Source organism: Symphalangus syndactylus, chromosome 23, assembly GCF_028878055.3.
Source record: "Symphalangus syndactylus isolate Jambi chromosome 23, NHGRI_mSymSyn1-v2.1_pri, whole genome shotgun sequence".
Taxonomy (NCBI): domain Eukaryota; kingdom Metazoa; phylum Chordata; class Mammalia; order Primates; family Hylobatidae; genus Symphalangus; species Symphalangus syndactylus.
Genome location: NC_072445.2, coordinates 60,221,507 through 60,234,755, shown reverse-complemented (window position 1 = coordinate 60,234,755; position 13,249 = coordinate 60,221,507).

Sequence of the window (13,249 nt, the reverse complement as noted above, 5' to 3'; positions counted from 1 at the left end):
AAATATGGTGAAATCCCATCTCTACTAAAAATACAAAAAATTAGCTGGGTGTGGTGGCACGCCCCTGTAGTCCCAGCTACTTGGGAGGCTGAGGCAGGAGAATCGCTTGAACCCTGGAGGCAGAGGTTGCACTGAGCCAAGATCGCACCATTGCATTCCAGCCTGGGCGACAGAGCGAGACTCCGTGTTAAAAAAAAAAAAAAAAAACAGATGGTTTACTAAGGAATATCTTTGGAAATCCCCGTGAACATGTGCAAAGGAATCTGTAGGTTACATTCCTAAACACTGAGTCAGAGCATTTCAGCAGTTCAAATTGTGATTGCCCTCAGAAGAAAATGCACCAATTTACCCTCCTTCCAGTGGTGGCTAACTTTGTGGAATTGGACTTTTTAAAAATCTTTGACACATGAAGCTGGAAGTCTGCAAACTTTTTCTGTAAAGGGTCAGATATGAGTATTTTAGGCTTCGCAGGCCATCTCTGTCCCAGCTGCTCGCCTCTGCCTTTGTAGAATGAAAGCAGCCATAGCCAATAGCTAAACAAACGAGGGTGACTGTTCCAATAAAACTGTACTTATGGGCCTTGAAATCTGGATTTCATATGATTTCTACATATTACAAAATAGTAATCTTTTTTTATTTTCTTCAAACATTTAGAAATGCAAAACTGTTCTTAGCTTGCTATCTGCACAAAAACAGGCAATGGACTAGAACTGGCTCACTGACCATGGTCATGCCACCCCCGATCTACCCAAAAAATGTTGTCTAATGGTTTCAGTGATTTAGTTATGAACTATTACATCTTTCATACATTTATTGACCAGTTATATTTTTTCTGTGAGCCTTCTTTCATCCCTTTTGTCCATGTTTTTGGTTTTTTTATTTTTTAATTGAAAACATTGGATAGTCTGAGACTCTCTATATAGTATAAAAATGTGTTACCTATCATATGTATTGAAAATATTTTCCTCTCACTTGTTATTTGTGTCTTGATTTTGTTTATGTATTTTTTTGCTATTGTATAGAAAGTAAACATTTATGAAATCAAATTTATTATCTTTTCTTTGTGGCTTTCAGATTGAAACCACTATTGCAATTTTTTTTTTGAGACGGCGTCTTGCTCTGTTGCCCAGGCAGGAGTGCAGTGGCGCCATCTCGGCTCACTGCAACCTCTGCCTCCCAGGTTCAAGCAATTCTTTTGCCTCAGCCTCCTGAGTAGCTGGGACTACAGGCACATGCCACCACGCCTGGCTAATTTTTTGTATTTTTATTGGAGGCGGGGTTTCACCATGTTAGCCAGGATGGTCTCGATCTCCTGACCTTGTGATCCACCCTCCTCGGCCTCCCAAAGTGCTGGGATTACAGGCGTGATCCACTGCGCCCAGCCACCACTGCAAAATTATAACTGAGACAGTGAAAGAGATCTGACCTAACAAACGTCATCTTGCTTCTACCCTCCAAGCTGTCCTTGCTCATTCTGGTGTGGGCTGAACTAACTGTGGGAAGAACTTAGTTTATAGTTTATGTATTTATTTTTTTCTAAGTTGGAGTCTTGCTCCATTGCCCGGGCTGGAGTACAGTGGCACGATCTCAGCTCACTGCAACCTCTGCGTCCTGGGTTCAAGGGATTCACCTGCTTCAGCCTCCCAAGTAGCTGGGATTACAGGCGCACACCACCATGCCTGGTTAATTTTGTATTTTTAATGAAGACGGGGGTTTCACCATGTTGGCCAGGCTTGTCTTGAACTCTTGACTTCAAGTGATCCTCTCACCTCGGCCTCCCAAAGTGATGCGATTACAGGCGTGAGCCACCGTACCTGGCCTGAAATTATCTTATTTTCTTCCAACACTTTTATAGTTTTATCTTTTAGGTTTCTATTTTTAAAATTTATTAATTAACAAATAATTGTCCATATTATGGGGTACAACGTGATGTGATGTTTTAATCTCTGTATATATTATAGAAAGATTCAATCAAACTAAGCTGTCATATTACCAAATTACCATTTCTTGTGTGGTAAGAGCACTTCTATTTTTAATGCTACTTTAGAATTTATTTTTGTGTGTGATGGTGCAAATTAGGGATCTGATTATTTTCTCCAAAATATAGCCATTACCTTAATATTACTTATTGAAAACTGTTAATTCCTCATTGCTTTGGAACGCCACTTTTACCATGTGCTGAATTTCTGTATTTGGAATTGATTCTGGGTTTTCTAGCCTCTTCCAGGGATTTCTTTATTTTCTGTCCCAGTGCCAAATTGTATTAATTACTGTAGCTTTGTACCATATGCTGATATTTAGTCGGACAAGTCTGTCGTTGCTTTTCAGATTTTTCTTGACACAGTAACTTTACAAGATAAATCTAGAATTAGCTTTTCTGCTTGTTTGTTTTTTTTTCCTTTTTTGTTAGAATTAGCCTTTTAATTTTTAAAATTTACTTGGGATTTTATTATGACACATTGATAGATAATGAAGGAGATTGAAAGCTTTAAAATATTTCCTCTTATCCAGGAACATTGTATGTTCCTTCATTTAATTCAGGTGTTTTGTTTTTTTGTTTGTTTGTTTTGAGACAGAGTCTTGGTCTGTTGCCCAGGCTGGAGTGCAGTGGCACGATCTTGGCTCACTGCAACCTCTGCCTCCTGGGCTCAAGTGATTCTCCTCCCTCAGCCTCCCAAGTAGCTGGGATTACAGGCGTGCACCACCACAGCTGGCTAACTTTTGTATTTTTAGTAGAGACGGGGTTTCACCATGTTGGCCAGGCTGGTCTTGAACTCCCAACCTCAGGTGATCCACCCGCCTCGGCCTCCCAAAGTGCTAGGATTACAGGTGTGAGCCATTGCACCCAGACTTTTTTTTTTTTTTTTTTTTTTTTTTTTTTGAGACAGTGTCTCGCTCTGTCGCCCAGACTAGAGTGCAGTGGGACGATCTCAGCTCACTGCAACTTCTGCCTCCCAGGTTCAAGCAATTGTCCTGCCTCAGCCTCCTGAATAGCTGGGATTACAGGAGCTGCCACCACACCTGACTAATTTTTGTGTTTTTAGTAGAGGCAGCATTTCACCATGTTGGCCAGGCTGGTCTTGAACTCCTGACCTCAGGTGATCTACCCACCTCAGCTGGCAAGTGGATTACAGGCATGAGCCACCACACCTGACAAGTTCAAGTTTTTAAAAAAATGTCCTAAAACAGTATTTTGGAGCTTTATTCACATAGTACTTTACATTTTTAGTAAGATCGTGGATTATTTTATAGTTTTGTGGTATTTTGAATTTTTTGTATTTTGTAGTATTTTATAGTTTTGTTATTATGAATGGGTACTTTTTCATGTATTTTCTAACTAGATATCAATCAGAACAAAAGGAATTCCTGACATTAATGTTACTGCTTCTGTCACCTCACTCAAGCATATTACTTGCTTTCAGTTTTTATTAGCTACTCTTTATCTGATTCTATGGCTTTATGTTAAAGTTACAAATAATAGGATGTTTACTATCACTGGCAACATCCAACATAGTTCTAGAGAAATTAGACAAAGCAATAAAAAAGGTAATTTGAGAGGTATAAATTAATAGTAGAAAATAAACAGTTTTAACAGCTGATAATTATCTATCTGGAAAATCCACGACAAGCAACTGAAAACCGATTGGAACTAACAGAGATCTTTAAAGCAGCAAGAAACAAGATCAACACTGAAAACGAATAGCTTTCTATCAATAGCTATAATCCATTCTCTTCCATACTATTGCTAATATCCAAGTCCAAACCTTTCTATCTTTTACCTGGTTATTTAAATAATCTTCTGCAAGGAATACTTCTTTTCATGCTATGGCCCTACAAGTCATTCTTTACCCAGCAGGCAGAGGCATATCTCAAGTATAGTTAGACTCCTAGACTTAAAACTACGCAATGGTCCCTGACTACATTTATATTTCTCTTTTAACTGTCTGTAACATCCTGTTCTTTTTCTTAATAGCACTCGTCATAATTTGCAAACATACATGTTTTTGTGTGCTTATTGAATATCTGCCTCTAGAATAAATGTTGTATAAAGGCAGGAAAAACAACACTTTTGCTACTACCATATACACTTAGAACACAGTAGGGAATTTAGTAAGTCTTTGCTGAATACATTGATCAAATCTACTGGGTGTTTGTTTGTTTGTTTGGAGTCAGAGTCTTGCTCTGTTGCCCAGACTGGGGTGAGGTGGCACGATCTCAGCTCACTGCAACCTCCATCTCTCAGGTTCAAGTGACTCTCGTGCCTCAGCCTCCCAAGCAGCTGAGATTACAGGCACCTGCCACCATGCCTGGCTAATTTTTGTATTTTTAGTAGAGACGGGGTTTCACCATGTTGGCCAGGCTGGTCTTGAACTCCTGACCTCAGGTAATCTGCCCACCTCGGCCTCCCAAAGTGCTGGGATTACAGGCATGAGCCACCGTGCCCAGCCAATGGTAAGTATTTGAATATCTAAACATAATTAAGCACAGAAAAGGGACAGTAAAAATATGGTTTTATAATCTTACGGTATTCGCATCATAAACGTGATCTCTCATTGACCAAAAACATAGTTATGTGGCACATGACTATATATTGAGTGATTTCTATTGAATTCTGGACACATTTGTATTATGTTATGAGACACTGGCTCTTATTTTTTTTTTTAAGACAGAGTCTCGGCCGGGCGCAGTGGCTCATGCCTGTAATCCCAGCACTTTGGGAGGCCGAGGCAGGTGGATCACGAGGTCAGGAGATCAAGACCATCCTGGCTAACACAGTGAAACCCTGTCTCTACTAAAAATACAAAAAATTAGCCAGGCATGGTGGTGGGCGCCTGTAGTCCCAGCTACTCCAGAGGCTGAGGTGGGAGAATGGCGTGAACCTGGGAGGCGGAGCTTGCAGTGAGCCAAGATCGTGCCACTGCACTCCAGCCTGGGCGACAGAGTGAGACTCCATCTCAAAAATAAAAAATAAAAATAAAAAGAGTCTCTCTTTGTCTCCCAGTTTAGAGTACAGTGGTATGATCTCGGCACACTGCAACCGCCGCCTCCTGGGTTCAAGCGTTCTCGTGCCTCAGCCTCCCGAGTAACTGGAATTACAGTGCACACCACCACGCCTAATTTTTGTATTTTTAGTAAAGACGAGGTTTCACCATGTTTACCAGGCTCGTTTTGAACCGACCTCAAGTGATCTGCCTGCCTCAGCCTCCCAACGTGCTGGGATTACAGGCGTGAGCCCGGCCTCTGGCTCTTATTTAAACTTTTTGTTTTAACTGATTTTCTCTGACACTGCTGGGGGAAGGGAAGAAGGATGCTACTGCCAGATGGAAGTAGGTGACTTTTGGTGACACATGAGGTTCTCTGCTTTACCTCCAGTGACACCCAGAGAGTGGGGGCTTACTATTAGTGCCAGGTGGTCTGGGAGCTGTGGCTTTCCCTGTGGTCTCTATTGGCTCCACAGTGGGGAGGGGACTTGATACCAGCCACTGGGAATGAAACAACCAGCTCCCTACTTAGTGTCCTGTGAGCATGGGTCAGAGTGGGGCTTCAGTTTGATCTGTGGGGTTTGGCTGCAGCAGAGTGGTCACTGCCTGAAAGTATTGCTAGGCTGCTCTTTGTGTGGTCCTTTGGCTAGAAAGACCAGGATTTTTGTTCATGCACTTTTTTTTTTTTTTTATTATTTGGTCCATGCCTGTCCATTCTGTTAGGTTTTCTTTTTTTCTTTTTTTTTTTTTTTTTTTTTCTTTGAGACTGAGTATAGCTTTTGTTGTGCAGTGGTGTGATCTCGGCTTACTGCAACCTCTGCCTCCCCTGTTCAAGTGATTCTCTTGCCTCAGCCTCCCACTTAGCTGGGATTACAGGTGCCCACCACCACACCCAGCTAATTTTTGTATTTTTAGTAGAGACGGGGTTTCACCATGTTGGCCAGGCTGGTCTTGAACTCCTGACCTCAGGTGATCCACCCGTCTCGGCCTCCCAAAGTGGTGGGATTACAGGCATGAGCCACCATGCCTGGCTGGCCACCACGCCTGGCTGGCCATTCTGCTAGGTTTTCACTTTTTTTTTTTTTTTTAAGGCTTTGTCTCGCTCTGTCGCCCAGGCTGGAGTGCAGTGGTGTGATCTCAGCCCACTGCAACCTCTGCCTCCTGGGTTCAAGCCATTCTCCTGCCTCAGCCTCCCAAGTAGCTGGGATTACAGGCACCCACCACCATGCCTAGCAAATTTTTTGTATTTTCAGTAGAGACAGGGTTTCACCATGTTGAAGTCTTGAACTCCTGATCTCAGGTGATCCACCTGCCTCAGCCTCCCAAAGTGCTGGGATTACAGGTGTGAGCTGCGGTGTCTGGTTGGTTTTCACATTTAAGTCTGGGATATATAAGGGAAACAATTTTAGGGAACTTACCATGTCATTCGTGAGTCCCAAGATCCCTGACTGGTCAGTCTTTTCTCCACCTTTCAGAGCCTTCTTATGTGTAATCTATATATGATGTCCAGGGTTTTTAGTTGCACTTAGTGAGAGGGGAAAGTACGTCTACTCCATCATCCCAGAAAAGCAAGTTTCTGAATATGATTTTTAGATGGAATAAAAATGGATACAAATGTAATTCCTCTTATGGCATTCTCCCTAGAATCAATGTAGGATCACCTTATGATAAGGAAGTTACTTGAGGTCGGGTGCGGTGGTTCACGCCTGTAATCCCAGCACTTCGGGAGGCAGAGGGAGGCGGATCACCTGAGGTCAGGAGTTCAAGATCAGCCTGGTCAACATGGTGAAACCCGGTGCCTACTAAAGATAAAAGAAATTAGCCGAGTGTGGTGGCTGGCGCCTGTAATCCCAGCTGCTTGGGAGGCTGAGGCAGGAGAATTGCTTGAACCGAGGAGGCAGAGGTTGCAGTGGGCCGAGATGATGCCACTGCACTCCAGCCTGGTCGAGAGAGTGAGACTCTGTCTCAAAAAAAAAAAGCGACTTGATGAAGCTTCCATGTTATTTAATTCTGGTCAGTTCCTAGGGAATGCAAATTACAGCAAGGCTGAGTACAATGCAGCTATTCCTGAGAGGTGAAGCCAGCTGGGCTTCTGGGTCTGGTGGGGACTTGGAGAACTTTTCTGTCTAGCTAAAGGATTATAAAGGCACCAATCAGCACTCTGTGTTTAGCTAGAGGTTTGTAAACGCACCAGTCAGCGCTCTGTGTCTAGCTAATCTGGTGGGGACTTGGAGAGCTTTTGTGTCTAGCTAGACGATTGTAAATGCACCAATCAGCACTCTGTGTCTAGCTAAAGGATTGTAAACGCACCAATCAGCACTCTGTAAAATGGACCAATCAGTAGGATGTGGGTGGGGCCAAATAAGCCGATGAAAGCAGGCCAGGGAGCCAGCAGTGGCAACTCTTCTGTCAGTCCTGTTCCATGCTGTGGCAGCTTTCTTCTTTTGCACTTTGCAATAAATCTTACTGCTGGTTACTCTTTGGGTCCTCACTGCCTTTATGAGCTGTAACATTCACCATAAAGGTCTGCAGCTTCACTCCTGAAACTAGCGTAGACTACAAGCCCATTGGGAGGAACGAACAACTCTGGACGTGCCATCTTTAAGAGCTGCGACACTCATGGCAAAGGTCTGCAGCTTCACTCCTGAAGCCAGTGAGACCATGAGCCCACAGGGAGGAATGAACAACTGTGGATGTTCCACCTTTATGAGCTATATAACACTGACTGCGAAGGTCTGCAGCTTCACTTCTGAAGCCAGCAGGACCATGAACCCACAGGGGAGGAACGAGCAACTCTGGATGCACCACCTTTAAGAGCTGTAACACTCAATGGCGAAGGTCTGTGGCTTCACTCCTGAGGCCAGTGCAGACCACTGAACCCACCAGAAAGAAGAAACTCCAGACATGTCCAAACAGCTGAAGGAACAGACTCTGGACACACTATTTTTAAGAACTGTAAACACTGCGAGGGTCTGCGGCTTCATTCTTGAAGTCAGCGAGACCAGGAACCCACCGGAAGAAACCAATATCTGGACACATTCGTATCAGCTGTTTAAAATTCTTGGTGGGGGCCGGGAGCTGTGGCTTACGCCTGTAATCCCAGTAGTTTGGGAGGCTGAGGTAGGTGGATCACGAAGTCAGGAGTTCAAGAACAGCCTGACCAACATGGCGAAACCCCTGTCTCTACTAAAAATACGAAAATTAGTAGGGCATGGTGGCATGTGCCTGTAATCCCAGCTACTTGGGAGGCTGAGGCAGGAGAATCGCTTCAACCCGGGAGGCAGAAGAGGTTTCCATGAGCCAAGATCGCGCCACTGCACTCCAGCGTGGGTGACAGAGCACCACTCAGTCTCAAAACAGAATTCTTCGTGGGACATTTAACTGAAAGGCTTAAACTGGCTGTTTAAGTCTATTTTAAGACACGGGGTCTCTGTCACCCTGTGCAGTGGCATGATTATAGCTCCCTGCAGCCTTGAACTCCTGGGCTCAAGCAATCCTCCTGCCTCAGCCTCCTGAGTAGCTGTGACTACGGGCATCCACTACCACACCCAGCTAATCTTATTTTTTTTGTAAAGACCGGGTTTCACCGTGTTGGTCAGGCTAGTCTCGAACTCCTGACCTCAAGTGATCTGCTTGCCTTAGCCTCCCAAAATGTTGGGATTACAGGCATGAGCCACTGTGCCCAGCCAGAGGGTGTTTTTTTAATGTGGCATTTAAAAATAAAAAGTTGGAATATACATCTGTTTTTGGGAGTATTCAATACTATTAAAGAAGATTAGTATGTTTGTGAAATACAGGGGAAAGCTTTTAGTACAAGTATAGATAAATCTTAGTTTCTAAAACATAGGCAGATTTTATCAGATGTGTTAAGTAGTTAGTAAGTAGAACATGTGTTAGACACAGAAAGGAATAAAAAGTCCAGGATACCTAACGTTCCTAGCTACCGAGTATACATGAGACACCTGAGCGTGAAATATTTGATACATTAAATGTCCAAGAGGCACTAAATACAGTGCACAAAATATACATAAGCATGAAATAGTCATGCTATTCACTTCTGTCCCCAAGTGTCCTCTGTCCAAGAAACACAGTAAAACCCATGGTTGCTCCACAGGCCAATAGGCAAAGCTCAGCTCTTTGCCAGGCTTGCTTGTACCTGCATCTCGGACAGAGCAAGTGTGTGTCATTGGCGCAGGGCACCTTGCCTCTTTGAGTCTCCTTGCTCAAACCTCTCGTCTTCAGCACCACCATCCACAGGAAAGTCAGCATCACAAAGAGGGGTGGAGGTTGGGGCGGGTGGGGGATGGTGGCCCCTAAACATTGTATGAGGTAGGCTTTAGGTAGCAGGCATCTTCCACCAGATTTGCACCATCTCTTAACAGCGTTTACTTATCCCACCTCTTTCCTCTTGCTTTTCACTGTCTCTTTAAATTGATTTAAATAAACTAAGAGATTCAAGCATTTTAATTTGATCTGTGAGCTTTTCTGCTCACTGATCTCTGAGAGGTATTGTACCTGGAGGCCATCGCATTTCCCACATGACAACAATTCATATCAAAATACGGAATCCATTTGGGGAGGTCAGGTGGATTGCTTCCCTTTTCCTCCTGAGAATGGATAGTCTGCATATAGTCTTAGCCGTCCATGTGTTGAATGATCATCTTTGCTATTTATGTAGAACAGGTTTTAATCACACATACACTCCTTCCTGATACAATTCCCCATGTGTAAGCATCCACCTCCACCTTCCCTGCTCCGTTGTTTATCCGACAGCCAGGTAGTGAGTGCTCACCATGTGTGCCAGGTGCTATCCTAGATTCTGAGGGCTAAAAGGAAAAACACAATCCCTTCTGAAAGACACTGCTTTGGTAAATAAATTAACGGATTGAATGCAATGGCCCGGGGCAGTCATGGGCAGCTTGACTGATAACTCTAGTGAAATGCTGAGTTTTTGAATGACACAGGGCACATGATGTTAACTCAATTTTTCATTTTTCTTTTTTTTTTTGAAATGGAGTCTCCCTCTGTCACCCAGGCTGGAGTGCAGTGGTGTGATCTCGGCTTACTACAACCTCTGCCTCCTAGGTTCAAGCGATTCTTCCATCTCAGCCTCCTGAGTAGCTGGGATTACAGGCGTGCACCATCACACCCGACTATTTTTTTTTTTTTTTGTATTGTTAGTAGAGACAGCGTTTCACCATGTTGGCCAGGCTGCTCTCGAACTCCTGACCTCAGATGATCCATGTGGCTCAGCCTCCCAAAGTGATGGGATTACAGGCATGAACCACCACTCACAGCCTATCTCAGATTTTAAAAGACTCTTCACTGCAAGAAACAAATGCAACTCTGGATGTCCTAAGCTTCAACAGAGAACATGGGGGTAAGGACATGAGAAAGACACAGGTGTATCTGGCTGAGGCCAAGGCAGGAAGAACCAGAGCCAGGGTACAGCCAGGGCGATCTGTACATGTGGCCTTTGTTCTCCTCTCTGCCGACCACCCCTCTCATTTCTCACTCCACATCTACTTGTCCATTCAACACATGTTTACTGAGTACTGGTTATGGGCCAGGCACTGTGCTAAATGCTGCATAAATATCATCAATCCCATGAAACAAACATGCAAAAAAGGGGGAGGTAGGCTCTACAATGATTAAGCCAGTTACAGGGCAGGTTAGCAGGGAATTGTCATAGAAGGAAAGAAGCTGTCGGGGGGAAATGCAGATGAGTTGAAGTTTTAAATCAGGTGATCAGGAAAGGTCTCTCTGAGAAGTGACATTTGCATAAAGACAGAAAGGAGATGAGGGAGTGAACTGGGAGATTGTCTGGGGAGGGGTTCCAGGCAGATGAAGCAGCTGGGAGCAAGAAGGAAACACCACTGAGGGGGAAAGAGAAGATGATGTCAGGGAGGTGGATGTGTGGGGCTTTGCAAAGCACTGCCTGAGAAAAGGGGTGCCACCAGAGGGTTTTGGGGAGAGAAATGGCACAGTCAGACTTATAACACAAGTGCTCTGGTCACTGTGTTGAGAACAGACTAAGAGACAGAAAGAAGACTCTTCACTGCAAGAAACAAATGCAGAGTTATGACAGCTCTGCCATTTGCTGTGTGACTTTGTACTCTGTGCCTCAATTTCTTCCATGTGTAAAAGTAGGAGATAATCATAGTCCTCACTGCACAGAGTTGGTATGAAGTGTAAGTTAGTTAACATGTGTAAAGCGCTTCCAACAGTGGCAGATAATAAGCACTGCATATGCTTTTGCTAATATTTTTATGGCTCCAATAAATATGGTCTAGAAGTAGATGGCAGATGGGTTAGGTTAAGAAAATAGGCAATTTTTTTTATGATTTCATTTATTTCTTGGGGAAAGAGTTATTGGCCTTGCTCTTCTAACAAACCTATAAAATACTCCCAAAGATGTAGAAATTGGTATTGTAGACGCTTGATAGACATGAATTACCTGGGCAGACTGTAACTTGGGATTTGTTTTTGACATTTTTGTTCACGGACTTGTTAATTTGTAAAGTCAACACATTCAGGCTCCAAAAATGATAAACTAATGTTTAAATTGAAGCTCAATTCCCTTTCTTCATGAGCTCTCGTGTTGTGGGAGATGATCTCTACTGCTCTTGCTGTGTGAGTACACACACCTGTGCGTGTACCTGTGTTTGTCTACCAGACACAATTCTTACTCAAAGCCTCTTTGTGGGAAAAACAAAACAAAACAAAACACCCAAACCTACCGATAGGCCTCAGTGACCAAAGACTAAAAACTTAACATTCCCTGACATAATCTTGACTACACCCTTTTGACACATTTGTGTTTCAGGGTTGCGATAACTCAGTGGGCCCCCAGTGAAGAGCTAAGTATCTCCTAACAACGTTAATGTCAACTAGAAACATTCCCAAACACAAATCATTGATTGATTTACTCTGGTACTAATTGAAATAGAGCAGAAACCAATGTCTTTAATTTATTTTATGACATGTTTTGATGGACTTTACCTACACAGAAGAGCTATGTGTTCTGGTTGGGGAATGACACTACAAGAAGCAGCATATGGTAGAATTAAGGACGCAGCCTTTGACATTAGACCTTATTTTAAATAATAGCTCTACCAGTGACCAGGACTGTAGGTAATTTAATTCTCTGAGGTTCAGCCTCTTCAAGTATAAGGTGGGGAAGGGCTCCAGGATCATGGTGGATGATCCTAATTAAGGTTTGAGGCTTGCGCCTGCATAAGGAAGAATGAGTCCCTAAAGCCATTCTCTGCTGCTTAAGACAAGTCTCATTAATTGTTCAGGAAAGTCTTCAATTAAACTGAAGGTCTGGCATACTGCAATTCCTGCAAGTTCTTAGTTATTATCAGCTTTGGCTGGTTAGAATCAGCTATGATAAACACGGGTTTCAATTTAGCTAACTGGAAGGTAAGTGCTGCTGCAAGTGGAAAGTTTGTCTTTAAGAATATGCGCTGCAATTTGCTTTATTCACTGATGATTATATTGATCGGATTTGTCTATGTTGATACTTGTAGGGGATGAAGGAGAGGGAGAAGTCAACGATGACAGCAAATTTCAGTGTAGAGCAACTGAGCGAATGGTGGTGCAGGAAACACAGGGAAGGGGAGCAGCTCGGAAGTGGGAATGGAGATAACATCATACTGTGGACATTCGGAATCCACAGAGCTGCGTGGAAATCCGATTTAACTTGCTCTCTCTCTCCATTTAAGATGCTTCTCAAGTAGCCTCACTCCCTAAAACAAACGGATATTTGGCCTTGAACCACATTATTCTGCAGCCGCCATATTTTCTTGCAGGTGGAAGGCAGGCCCTTCCTGGAGTAAACAAACAAGATCGGGCTAGAGTGACAATCTTCCCTTTTATGGCCCGCATCTGGTTTATACCCTCTATTAATGGGGTCCTTCAAAATCCTCAGATGCCCTCCTCTCGCAGCGGTGGCCTCCACCTCCGGCCTGACCCAGCTTACGTGGTCCAGCTTGTGCAAGACCCAATTCCAACTCCGGGTTTCCGGCTTTTGGCCACTCAGGATTGGACCTGGGACTGGAGCAGGTCGGCCCTGCAGGTGCTGGGCCTGGGGACTGAGGAAGCACAGAGATTCCCCGCCCCGTTCCCCGCCCCACTCCCAGCCCCCGGGATGCAGGGCGCGTGCTGCTACGCGGCGGCTCAAGCCCCGCCCCCACCGTCCCAATTGTCCGCTCTCACCTCTCCAAGGACACTGCGCACGCGCCACGGCGCCCCGCCTTTCTCGC